This window comes from Brassica rapa, chromosome A06 (genome assembly GCF_000309985.2).
Source record: "Brassica rapa cultivar Chiifu-401-42 chromosome A06, CAAS_Brap_v3.01, whole genome shotgun sequence".
Lineage (NCBI taxonomy): Eukaryota > Viridiplantae > Streptophyta > Magnoliopsida > Brassicales > Brassicaceae > Brassica > Brassica rapa.
Window position 1 is genome coordinate 16,085,078 of NC_024800.2, and position 14,287 is coordinate 16,099,364.

Sequence of the window (14,287 nt, forward strand, 5' to 3'; positions counted from 1 at the left end):
CTTCCCTCTCTCCTTTCTTTGCCTCATCGCCTTCCAAGCATTTATTCCTTGTTTCACATCACCCTTCAAGCTTGGAATCAAGCTTCTCATCAAGCTTCTCATCGCTCTCTTAGCATGGAATCAATGTTAATATTGCCTTCTGATATACTATGGAACTTACCAGTTTTCAGCCATAGTATAAGTCATTTTTAGAGACTATTATTTGTGTTTGAAGTCTATTTTAGAGCCTTTTCAGGTCCAAGTATGTTTTAGAGAAATGTGGAAATTATGGAGCATTTTAGAGCTTATGGATGAGGAAACTCGTAGCTTTTCAAGAAACTAGAGCCAGGGCCAAGATTTAGAAGGAGCATCGATCGACATTGCACCTTTAGTATCGCTCGACACCACTGCGAGTAGATGAGTCCGACTTGTTTCAAGACCGACTCAAGTCTAGAAGATCCACATTTTACAAGATTTCTCCTGGCCGACTTTATACCTAGTATTTATACATTTTTCCATTGTTTAAGCAACATACCACATTTATACAATTTACCAACATAATATTTTTTAACTTAGTAGCTTTTGGAGAAAATATCAAGAACTCATTTAGAGATTTTGTATTGGAACTTCAGTTTTTATACCTTATTCTATTCATGCATTATATTCAGATTATTGATATCCTTTGTTTGATCATATCTGAGTAATTTCCTTTGTCAGATTTAGGGTTTAAGATGAATTACTGAAATATAGAACTGCTATGGAGAATCTATTGAAATCTTTCATCAGAATTGGACTTACTGCTTGAGTTCTAGAGTAGCTAACTAGAAAAAGAACAGCTAACAAACACAGGGCAGAATGGAGAAAGCCAACGAATTTGTGGTGGTAGATCAGAAATGAAAAAAAAAAGTAAAGCGATTAAAAAGGGAGAGAGTTCAAGAGAAAATTACTTTTGATCACAAGAAGAAATGAATAACTGAAATGAAATTTATCTATTTATAGAGAGATGGTGCGAGAAACGAATAGGCGCCATGATTAAATCTACAAATAAAACAGCGATACGATTCCCGCATTTCTACTTCTTAGGGTAAATGATATCACTCAAATTACCCTAAGGAGTGATTTATACTCTCTCAAATAAGAGATCAAGTTGTAGTACTTAGAGATCGAATCCACAGGAAGCTAAGAAACACAATAGATCTAATAGTTATATGATTAATCTAGCCTAATAGTTTATTAATGAAGTATATATAGTAAATTGCAGGGGCGAACAAGGTAGTTGTTCTTATGGGACTGAGAGTTGTTTGATTGAGGGATGGTTGCTAAATCTAGGGTTTAGGCACATGAATTATAATAGATAAGATGCTAGGTGAGCTGATACGCTAGGACTCAACCGCTCACTTTATAACACTATCGATTGACGGTTGAGTGTCAATGACGGTCGATGGTTGTGGCGAGTTGATTACCACTAAGAATGGTCGATTAGCTCTCACGTATTTCTAACAAACCTAACTCAATCAGAATATTATCAGGCAAAGAATCTACTCTCGCAGTATATTATGTCCTAAGTTCAGGATCTAGTTAATTACTCTAGAACCATGCACTAAGAATACTTCTAATCAATGGATATCAATTCTCTAACAATCCTATTTTGGAGCTAATTCATGAGAACCATATAGAACCCTAAACCTAACATGTTGATCTACTCAGACATGATAGTTGTCATAGAAATCATAGATGAATAGAAAAAATTGCAATAGATGTTAAAACAAAAACCAATGGACTTCTAAGAGGACTCTCAAGGAGTTCCTCTCTTCTCTCCTAGCCTAGAACTATGAATAATAGAAAGTATAGCCATCAACAATGGCTTAGAAAATACATGAATAGGGTTTTAGGTTGCCCAAGGGTATTCTGGTAATTTGTGGTTTCTTCTCGGCTTCAGTCGGTCATAAAATATGCTCGGCCTGTATTCTGGAATCACCGTCGATCGACACCAAGGGTGCACCATCGATCGACAGTCCTTCATCTCCTCGACAGCTTCCTCTCGCGAGGCAGAATGACAACTCTTAAGTAAAACGGGCATAACTTCTGCTACAGGATGCTGATTGACCTCAAACCGGCGGCATTGAAAAGCTAACTCAAAGTTCTATCTTCTGTTAAGAGATGGACTCAATATATCGGTAGGAAGGTCTCCATACATAGCTAAACATCTAACGTGTCTATGCAGCTTTGCACTCAAAAGGTTCAAAAATACACCAAAATCACCACTTTCCTCCAAATCGTCTCTGAACCTGAAAACACTCTAAATAAACTCTATATCGTAGTAATTAGTTATAAAAACACTTATAAACTATGGCTAAAAGTGGGTAAAATCCATGGCCTATCAACTCCCCCAGACTTACCCTTATGCTTGTGCTCAAGCAAAACATACATGCAGTCTCTCTGAAAGAGGTTTGAAAACAGCAGGGACTCACAAATTTAAAACTCAGAATCATCACCTTAGGAAATCCTAATCTCAAAAGAACATTATATCATATCCTAGTCCAGCAACCAAATTCACATAGTCAACAACTTAGCAAATCATGTATGACAATCCCCCTTACCAACCTCATTTCTTGCATAAGTAAAAGTGTAGGCTTTACCTCGGGAGTATCGATCACAGGATGCAAGGATGCTCAAACAATTATCTGGACCTGCAGGTAAATGGGAGTTCCTTTCCTCTCTCTACTAGTTTCTCTCTCAGTCAAAATCTGCTTTTATTGCAGGATCATTGACCAAGATTGGACAGGCTTCCATGAATCAAGTTTTAGTGGTTTTAGCCACCAAATTATGTTCACTTCTTTTTTACTTACATCCTAGGATTCTTTGTGAATCAAGCCTTAATGGTTGTAGCCACCAAGTCATGTTTGAATCTTTTACCTATAGAATTCTTATGAATCAAGCCTTAATGGTTGTAGCCACCAAGTCTTGTTCGAATTCTTTTTCTAAATTATCATCTATAGTTATATATATAAATTATTATTTTTTTAAATCTAAATTTCGAAATATAGAGAGAGAGGGTGACATCTACACAGGGCTTTACCTTACAGACTTGTTTGAAGAATCTGATCTCATGTATACCAAGCCCCAAGACAAGCAAAGTTGAGCTCAGTTAGGTTGGAGGTTAGCTTTGGTTCCTTCAAACATTCTCAGCAATTGTAACATAGTTGACACGTTGATCCACTTTAGTATCTTTAGTGCTATCTGCAACTAGTAAGTCTATAATGGTGTAGTTAGATAACAAGCAAAATCAATAAGTTCATTGTCCCCTTCTTAACTCAATAAAAACTTCTTTTTTTTTAAACATTTAATAAGACTCATGAAATAAACTAATATCAGTAAACCTCCCCCCAAACTTAAACTACACTGTCCACAGTGTAAATTCAGTCAGAGTTATGGTGATAACTAAAGCAAAATGATTCAATTCAACAAGCAAGAATGATAACCAGCTCGATGATGTCAGTGTCGATCGACATAATGAAGTGACAATCGATCGTTGTTGCTGAAGTACTGTCGAATGATAGTTACATGGTCTCATCGGTCGATGGCTAGAAAAATTATTCGACACAATGAAGAGACAATCGATCGTTGGATCTGAAGTGCTGTCGATCGATATCGAGCTGGTCTCATTGTTCGATGTGCTGAGGAATCGTCTACTCAGATCTGCTTTTGATGTGAATGTCGCCCAACACATTTAAGTTGCGATCGATATTGTTGATGCTCTGTCGATCGATGCTAGCTAGTCATCGTCGATTCTTGTGCAAACTCGTCTTCCTCGGATCTTTTCTTTTTTCCTAATAGTTGGTTGCCTCCCACTCAGCGCTTTGTTATAGTCATTTAGCTTGACTTTGGAGATCTGATTTAGTCCGGATGAGAATGAAAACTTGCTCAAAAACAAATCTCAATGCCTTCTTGGTGAAGCTTTATCATTCTTTTGTGAAAGCCTCCTCCATACTGTTCTCCTTTGTCTATCATCTCAGCAATAAGGAGTGCTCGAAGCTTTGCAAATAGCTGTGAGAAGCATCTGATGCGCACTCTGGATTTCCTGACACCATCTGAGAAGTGAGGAATCAATGATAACTGAGGACCGTCCATGATCCTTTTTCCCTTCTTCCAATTCTCCTCTTCTTTCCCCCAGACTTGTCTGATCGCGTGGTGGTATCTCCATCAAAAATATTTTCACACACATCAAACTCCTTCTGCTCTAATATGCGTCCAGTGCCGATCGATGGTGAAGTGGTAGCGTTGATTGATGTCGGATTGTTAATGTCGTTCGATATTGCATCTGTGGTGCCCTTATCGACTTCACCTCTACATCTCAACTCTCTTCTCTGAGAAGCTACTGGATACATATGATCATCAAACCCCAATGTAGAAACCTAGATGTGTACCTATATCGGGTGGCATAGGAAATTTAACTTCAAATACTGCACATGAAACTACAATCTTCACAGGGTCATGTATTCTCTTCACTCTTTTGCGAATCCCAGCAGCTTCTTCTATGTGGATAGGTGGTCTCTGATGTTCATGGAAAGCAAGGTGTGAGACCTCATACTTATGCATCATTTCCTCAATCGGTTCCATCTCAACTATGCAACCTCGTTGTTCGTCCAGCAATGGCTGTCAATCAATATCAGGTGGGTGTAGTCGATCGATGCAATCAGGAGGGTGTCGAGCGATGCCTTCGGGTGGGTGCAGATTGATGCTATCCGGTAGATGGTGAATGATGATATAGGGTGGATGTTGTTCGATGATGCAGGGTGGATGTCGATCGATTTCATCAGGTTGGTGTCAACTGATTCTAGCTTTTGACAAAGTTTCCAGATCCTTTCTCATATTGTTTCGTTCGTCATCAAGCTTCTGCTCCGAGTCAAGCCATTCCTCCAGCTCTAAAAAGTCTTCCATAGTGACTTCCCTATCAGAATCAAAATATTCAAGCGTTTCTCCATCCTCTAGCTCCAAAAATTCTTCTATCTCCAAGAAATCTTCCATGGTGATCTCTTTGGCTACATCTAAGGCAAGATAACAGCTTGACTCACATGTGCTCTCCAGTGTCGAGTCTGCAATGTCCTGAGGACAACTCGAACTTTCAAGGATTTCAATAGGTGTTAATCGGCAATAGGAGTTTCTGTCGATCGATGTTGAGATGGTGATGTCGATCGATGGTGAGGTCGTGGTGTTGATCGATGATGAGGTCATGGTGTTGATCGAAGGTGAGGTCGTGGTGTTGATCGACGTTGAGGTCATGCTTTTGATTGATACCGAGGACGTACTGTCAATCGATGCTGAGGTCGGATCACCAGTACCAGCTTCGTCTACTCTGCTCGGCTCTCCAGATCCATGATATTCATCTCTCTCTGCCATAATATAGTCGAACAGCTGTCTTGGAATCTGATATTCCCTCATTACTTGCCAACTTTCAACCATCCTATCCCATTTATCATTCTTCTCCCTTTCTCGAGTTGCTTCAGCCTCATCAAGAAATTTGTAAAAGAAGGTTCTTTCAGTGTCCTCCCAACTGGTTAGAGATCCTGGCTGTAGTTGACTGATCCAGCTAAATGCATCCCCATAAATAGAATATGGGAAAATCTTGCAGAGCATGTGGTATTCAAACATGTACTTCATTATGCTCACTCCTTGACACGAGATCCTCAAGCTCTTCAATGTGGTTTATGGGATCCTGGTGAGGAAGACCTTGGAAGGGGTCTTGACTTCCCCAATCATACCACTCTCGGCTCAGGTCAAAGTCATTCATATCAGCAACAACAATCACATCAGGGATCACAGCACCCTTAGCGTTAATCAATTTTCATGCGTTGTTTTGAGTGCGATCTTCTTCATCTCTTAACATCCCATTATCGTCGACTTTAAGTATGAGCACTTCGATCTTCTCTGTCTCCCCGTAGGTTGTGTCATTTTCCAGCGGATGAACAGTGTCGGGATGAACACTGCCCAAATGAACAGTGTCGCGATGAACAGTGTCTGGATGAAAAGTATCGATTGAAGCAGTTTGAACAGTGTCGATCGACGGGGATGAACAGTGTCGATCGACACGAGATGAACAGTGTCGATCGGCGCATGATGAATAGTTTCGAGATGAACTGTACCTTAATGAACAGTACTGGGATGAACAGTACCATGATGAACAGTATTGGGATGAACAGTACTGGGATGAACAGTACCATGATGAACAGTATTGGGATGAACAGTGCTGTTCGATGCTTAGTTCACGATGTCGATCGATGCTGCTTGGAGGGTGTCGATCGATGCTTTCCTTGTAGACTTACGGATCGTGCGTGAATCAGCAAGCTCCTTCTTTGAAAGACCTAGAAATCATCTCCTCATTGTTTCCTGGTACTGAGATGTATGTACCGGAAATAGAAAAAAAAATTTTATGAGTTTTTAGAACAGTAGTAAAATCTAGACTAAATCTAACTAAACAAGATCTAATGGCGATCGAAGCTCTCCGGCAACGGCACCAAATTTGATGTCACTCAAATTACCCTAAAGAGTAATTTATACTCTCAAATAAGAGGTCGAGTTGTAGTACTTAGGGATCGAATCCACATGGAGCTAGGGAACACAATAGATCTAATAGTTATATGATTAAGCTAGACTAATAGTTTATTAATGCAGTAAATATAGTAAATTAATGGGGCGAACAAGATAGTTATTTTTATGGGACTGAGAGCTGTTTGATGGAAGGATGGTTGCTAGATCTAGAATTTAGGCACATGAAATATAATAGATAAGATGCTAGGCGACCTGATACGCTAGGACTCAACCGCTCACTTTATAACACTATCGATCGACGGTCAAGTGTCGATATCGATCGATGGTTGTGGCGAGTTGATTAACACTAAGAATGGTCGATCAGTTCTCACGTATTTATAACAAACCTAACTCAATCAGAATATTATGAATCTACTCACACAATCATAATATGTCCTACATTCAGGATATAGTTAATTACTCTAGAACTATGCATTAAGAATACTTCTAATCAATGGGTATCAATTCTCTTTTTTTTTATCAAACCAAACTTGCATTAATTTTAAATATGTTTACACTCCATCAAAGGAGGATACAAACAGGCTATTGACAGCCAAACTAACAACAACAACATAAGGGATAGAATGGCGATACAAATCACAAAAAAAGAGCCATATGAAATTGGATCACAACAACTTCATAAGCTTCTTCAAAGACCGCATCTAGTGTAACCTGTAAGACCACACACACTGCACCATACGCAGAGAAGAACATTCGATGGGAGGAAAATCCTTGCAATACCAACGAAGCTCGTTCATCCAATTCACTCCTTATAGGAGGAAATATTAGGAGAGAAGACTGATTCAAACGAGGGACAAGCGGGAAATCATTTCCCATCACATCCAAATTCATCGGGATAAAGATGAAAATGAATTTCTCTTCTAACTGCCACCAAGAAGAGAGATACACAAACACAACACCAACATCCGGAATGAAACCCGTAAGAGAACTGCATACTGCAGACGATCGCGCCAAGGCGATATAAATGCTACTAGAGGTCGCAAAGGTAGAACCAAATGAAACTAAGCCCATCGGTATATCACCATTTAGAATCATGAACCTCAATTCCAACATTACCCACACAAATAGCAGTCTAAACCATTCTACAGTAGCAGAATAAGTAGAGAATAAAGAGCTAAGATGAGCATGAAGGACCTTACAAAGAGAAGTGGTGGGGAGGTCGAAACAAGAACTGATTGATGACCAATCCACACACCCAAATAGAGACCTGTATAGCACAGGAGAATGACTTGACGACCAATCGACACACTCAAATAGAGACCTGTATACCACAGGAGAATGAAGCCCAAAGTAAGTGTCACTAGCGGACACAGGGAGAACGCCACCACCACCATTTCCTGTCGCTATCCTGGATGGAGGTTTCAGAGTTGAGATCTGGGAAAAAGCTTGAGGAGATGGTCTTGGAGAGAGCCAAAACTTCCACCAGAGTAAGAAGCAAAACGGAGACGCCATTTTGTGGTTAGACGGTTGCTTAAGGAAGCCCAAGAGACACGCCTCACGGTGGAGGATCCGGGGGAACTGGAGGCTCTGGAGGATCTACCGGACACACCACCTGTAGATCTGGATCTGGTGGTTCAGGGGGCAGGGAAGGAGGAGCAGATGATTCAGCTACAAGGAAAGCCATTGTAGGGAAAGAGGAAGATACCAAAAGGAGAAACTTCGCGGAGTGTGCGTCCACGGCGGCGGCGGAAGGCAGTGAGGAGTAGGAGCTTCACTGGCGAGAGATCTTCATTCTGGCTGAGGAGCTTGCTGTGCGGCTGTCTCGGACTCCGTGTCAGAGAGAAAAGGCAACTAGGGCGAACTCCATTTCTTTTTTGGGTATCAATTCTCTAACAATCTTATTTTGGGGCTAATTCATCAAAACCATATAGAACCCTAAACCTAACAGGTGGATATACTCAGACATGATAGTTGTCACATAAATCATAGATGAATAGAAGAACTATGGATAATATAAATTAGTACCGATGGAGTACCAAGAGGACTCTCAAGGAGTTCCTCTCTTCTCTCCAAACCTAGAACTATGAATAATATACAATGTAGCCGTCAACAATGGCTTAGAAAATACATAAATAGGGTTTTAGGTCGTCCAAAGGTATTCTGGTAATTTGTGGTTGCTTATGGGCTTCAGTCGGTCATAAAATATGCTCTGTCCGTGTTCTAGAATCACCGTCGATCGATACCAAGGGTGCACCGTTGATCGTCAGTCCTTCATCTCCTCGACAGCTTCCTCTCGCATGGCAAACTGACCACGATTCAGTAAAATGGGCATAACTTCTGCTACGGGATGCTGATTAACTTCAAACCGGCGGCATTGGAAAGATACCTCAAAGATATATCCTCTTTTACAATATAGGCTCAATATAACGGTCGTAAGGTCTCCATCCATAGCTAAACATGTAACGCGTCTATGCAGCTCTGCACTCAAAAGGCTCCAAAATACACCAAAATCACCAATTTCTTTCAAATCGTCCATGAACCTGTAAACACTCTAAATAGACTCTATATCGTAGTAATTAATTATTCAAACACTTATACACCATGGCTAAAAGTGGGTAAAATTTATGGCCCATCAGTAAACTAGAATCCAGTTTAATTTAATCGATTTAATATTGGTATGACTAGCACTAAGCGGGATGTTGATGGTTTGCTACAAACTATTCTTAATCTCTTGTAAGTCCCGAGATGGAAACTTGACAGAATTTGAGAGACAAGTGTTGAGTTGTTTATTTTTAGGACCTACTCTTACAAATTCATTGAGATCAACTTCGTCTCTCAGCTACAAAAACTTACTTAAATAGCTACCGATTATTTTGTAGCTATCAAATACAATATGTAGCTAAGATCAGCTTACGACAGATAGCAACAAATTAATTCTTGCACCGACACTAAACTCAATCCGTAGCTATTTAGGAATGAACTAGCAATAGCCATTTCCGTAGCCAATAGCAACGATATAGCTACAACTTATTCTAGTGCTAGTTAGTGACAAATATAGCTACAGACTTTTTGTAACCACATTATGATTTAAATAATTTAAAATTAAAATATAATTATTTATTTAAAATCATATTTAATCCTCAAAATTTAAAAATGAAAAATTTAATTAAATTTTAAATTTAATTTTAGACATAATTGAACAAAAATTAACTTGTTTAATAGTAAAATGTTAACATTGTAAAAACTAAATACAAAAAGATCTAGAACTACTAAATTTTTTGTTGAAAACCCAGCTTCTCCAAAGCTTTAAATTGGTCATCTTGTCCGTGATAATGATCCGTTTAGAAATCCTAGAGCTGCAGTTTAGAACTTCATTAGTTTGGAATAACGAAAATTTACTAAGCGATAGAATCTTTAGAAGAATTAAATTCAATGAGGATATACCTCTGAACAAATCAATGCAAAATATAAGTACAAGGCCAGGATAGCCCAAACTCTCATTATATACAAAAATAAACTCTCATTATATACAATATTTTTGAAAAACTATAGTATTCATAATTAATTAGCAAAAAAAAAAACAGTTGTAACCCATTTATGACTAATTAATTTTTTTTACTACAACTAATTTATTTCTAAACAGCTACAGATCGCTACAAAGTAGCCACAAATTTGGTCAATTTATGTTTTATGGCTATCTGTTACCATTTACGTCGTTAATAATTCAGACTACAAAATTTTTGTCGCCAGTCCTTACCTATTATGAAGATTTATTGTAGTGTCTCACAATGAATTATAGAATTTTATTGTTGGAGATGGATTACATCGATCGAACAAAGCCCATCAAATAAACTGAATTTGGCACAGTTTATTAAGAGGCGGTCAAAGGAACACGCCGACTTGGAGGAAAAAAGAGAATGGAGTCGACTTTATAAGAAAACGACCTATATTATAGCATAATTATTCACAATCGCACAAAAGTCAGCACAAGAATTACGGTTTACACAGTTTTAACGTTCTTGTCAACTTCATGATATATTTACTATTTCATCTTCTATTTATAATCAATTTAATCAATGAGTAAACATATTTTTAATAACTTTGCAACGAAATTGGAGAGGATAGAAACGCTTCAAATATGCTTCCCGGACTTCAGCATCACTCATGTACCAAGAGCGCGCAATCAGACTTCAGATTTCTTAGCTAAAACTGCGAGATCCTTCCATAGGGAATTACTTTTTATTGGTTGTTCTATTCCGGTCTGGTTACCCAGACCACCTCTAGCTTGAATAATAGAATGACCTTTCGACGTAAAAAAAAAACATATTTTTAATAACTTACCATCGATTTTGTGCATTTATCTCGTACATGCCGAATTCAGATTAAACATGATTTTAATAAATTAAAAGAATATGTAATATTGGTTTATCTTAACTTCAATTTTATTTAAAAAAGTTACATCAACAGATAAATTAGTATATTTATTAATTTAAATCATCGTAACTGAGAATTAAGATCAAGAAACGAAAAAAAAAAAAGATCAAGAAACGTGGATTATGGTAAATGTAGACATTTGCTTGCACAATCATTAACCCATCGATCATCTTATTTTCTCTTCAGGATCCGAACTTATATCTATCAGAGAAAGAGGGGTCAGTTTAGAAAATGGGAGAAATTAAGCGCCCATATGTGAAATTGATGTGACATTTTCTGCCCCCACCCACACTCATACCCACAATTGCCACATGATGGATACGAATATAAGATAATAACTCGTTAAGATCTTTTTTCTCTTTGATCAATCTTCACATGGGTTATGGTCCCTACTTGTGTATGAAGTGTTACCATTCTTCTATGTGTGTTATATCCTTCAGTAATTTTGTCCACAATGATTCCGACAAAATATTTGAATCTATAGTAAACCGGTCCGATATTTTCAATCAAGTTTGGTCGTGATCCATTGGGATGATCAGTCTGTATTAGTTGCGCCGTCGAACAAAGTACACATTGCTTCTCTGACTCTTGGTCTAACGCAACATGTTAAGATATCAAATGACCTAACTGTATAAGTACATATTTTTACCATTACAAATAGTAAAAAGAAAGCTTCACTGCGTTTTAAAAATCCATTTGTTAGTAATATATCCCGTTTCTCCATTTGCCCGGTATAGTTTGGCGTTTCCAAATGACAACTCACTCACACCTATAGTCACTGACACAAATCAGAAACTTTTAAAGGAACAAACCATCACTCGCACACACTTGTGAGTTGTGTCATGTGTCCTTGGGAATTTTATTTATTTATTTCTGCTTTTCAAGTTACAACAAGCAAGTTTTTCTGTGCTTCTCTAATATAGTAGTAGGGTTTGTCTTAAGGTTATACTGAAATTTATTCAAAATATTCTAATGTTAAGTCACAACCATTCGTGTCATTTATGACTGAGCACCATATAAATTTATTATTAAGGATCCTCATGTTTATCTAATTATCAAGACTAACGAGTTTGAGATAATAGTTTTGTTTATATATACAACCTTTAAAGGTTAAAAATGAAAAATAAAGCCATGTGGAATCAGAAACATTATAGGCATGGGAATATCAAATAATCAAGTGATGGAGCTAGAAAAAGACTAATTCAATCATAAACCCTAAATATTTTTTTATCTTTCTTGAATCTCTTCTGATCAAAACTTTCCCTTGTTTTAAAAACCCTCGGCAAAGTTAAGTTTTCATTCCGAACTCTATTTTCAGCTGTTCTGGTGTGTCACGACGAGAGATAGTGAAAGAAATTCGGAAGATAATCTGTTTCTTCCTACACAAGTTAACTTGCCAGGTAGTTTCTCCTTTGCTATCCTGCTGTTGCACTTGCCTTCCTACATAGTTTTCTAGAAAAAGAAAAAAAAAAGTTAAACATTCTTAGAGAACATTTAAAACTTTCAAATGAATATTTCTTGATGTTTTATTTGTTTTGTACATCTGGTTCGATCTGTATGTTGACCTTTAGGGTTCTTGTCACACTTTGTGCGTTTGGTTAAAATGGGTAGAAATATAATCACCGAAGAATATCTCATTATATGTTGTCAGTTTGGTTGTAGACTAGTTTATTTTGTAATGCATGCTTACACAGAATAAAAACCGATTTAAGGATGTCACTTTTTTGTTTGAATGTCAGTTTTTTTCTGTGAAATTCATATGGCAATTAAGTTTCAAAAAAAAAAAATCACATCGCAATTGTGTATTTTACTGAACTTTTATAGTTATCTAACCCTAAAAGTCAAGTTTAAAATATTAATACTTATGTAAATATTACAGTTACCAATCAAAAATTTACTCTTTTCATCTTTAAATAAAAATCATTTTTATCATACAAACAAGGCGTCGATAGTGACTGTGAAAAAGATAGTGCGACATGCTATAATTTTATAAAATTTATAGCAATAAAAAACCATATTAAAATGAAAATATAAGCAAAAAAATTATTTAACCAGATAGGAAAAAAATTACACCGTCGTAGTTGTACAAAATGCTGAATTTTGATAATTTCACTTATACTAAAATCAATAATATTGTAAAGTGTTGAATTTTGATAATTTCACTTATATTTAATATTTAAATAATGAATTTGTCAACAGAATTTAGTTAGAAGCAAAAATAAGAAATGATTGATCGAATAGCTATGGAACTCAGGTCACCAGACAAGCCGAGAAATTAGCTCAGCTTATGTTTTTTGTAATGACACTGTCCATTTTCATAACGAAATGACTAGAACATCCCTAGAAAATGCATGTGTTGCGTGGTACTGAAAACTCAAAAAGTCTTGGAACTTTACAAACTTTGTATCGTTTTCTCAATTTTAGCCCCCGCTTCAGAAGGAATTGTCACTCTCAACATTGCCATATTTCCAGTTCATATATCAGTTTTTTGTGGTCCACAAACCATATATAACTCTTCCAAAAAAAATTTGATATCAACATATACCTGCATGCATATATATATGTGTGTGTATTCATTATCATGTTAGATATGTGTAGTCTATTCTTTCCCAAAAGAAGACACCAAAGAGACGAGATTCTTGTTATCCAAGGTAACAGTTTTATAGATTTAAACATCATGAGTGATTGATAAATTTTAACGGTTAGCATCTTGGAAAATTAGGTATAATATTATACGTTTTACCTGTGGGGTAAGTCTATGAAATATCTTTTAATTTACATATTTATCGCAATTTAGTTAATAAGCAGTGTCGACCCTTGCTAGAAGCTAATAAAGTATAGACTTTCGGCCTTCATTTTATTAAGTATAATATCAGCCACAAAATTCTATAAAAGTTACTTTAGTCCGGTGATCAAATGCCTTTATTTTCTATTAGAGGTGAAGGGTTCAAACCTAAGACTATAATTAACATCGGTCTCTTAACTGGGATTCTTAGTTTTGGCTAAAAGACGGTTCTTAGTTTTTCTTAGATTTTAACTATGAAAAGCTAAGAACCGTCTCTTAAATAAGAGATATAAGAACCGTCTATTAGCTTTAAAAAAATGTGTCAAATCATGAGTAAATAACTCTGGTTAAGAAACCGGGGTTAATCATGCCATAACCAGCCATATTATTATTTTTGGCTTGTAGCTTTAGCAAAACAAGGACCGGCTCTGTTAATAAGTATATTAAAAGCCTATTTATCACTAAAAGTAAATGTTTTAATTTTAAGAAAAACGATTAGCTTGACTACGAGACTAAATTAAAGAGAATTCATTTTCAAAA

General features: G+C 36.8%; 1 long non-coding RNA gene across 1 annotated transcript; it reads right to left on the minus strand.

The window, feature by feature from the left end:
- Positions 1-3,004: 3,004 nt before the first annotated feature.
- On the minus strand, positions 3,005-14,284 carry LOC117126271. The gene is made up of 2 exons (XR_004448811.1): positions 9,973-14,284; positions 3,005-9,884 (listed from the first exon to the last, which is right to left on the minus strand). It is a non-coding gene; the product is annotated as an uncharacterized LOC117126271 (long non-coding RNA).
- Positions 14,285-14,287: the final 3 nt, after the last annotated feature.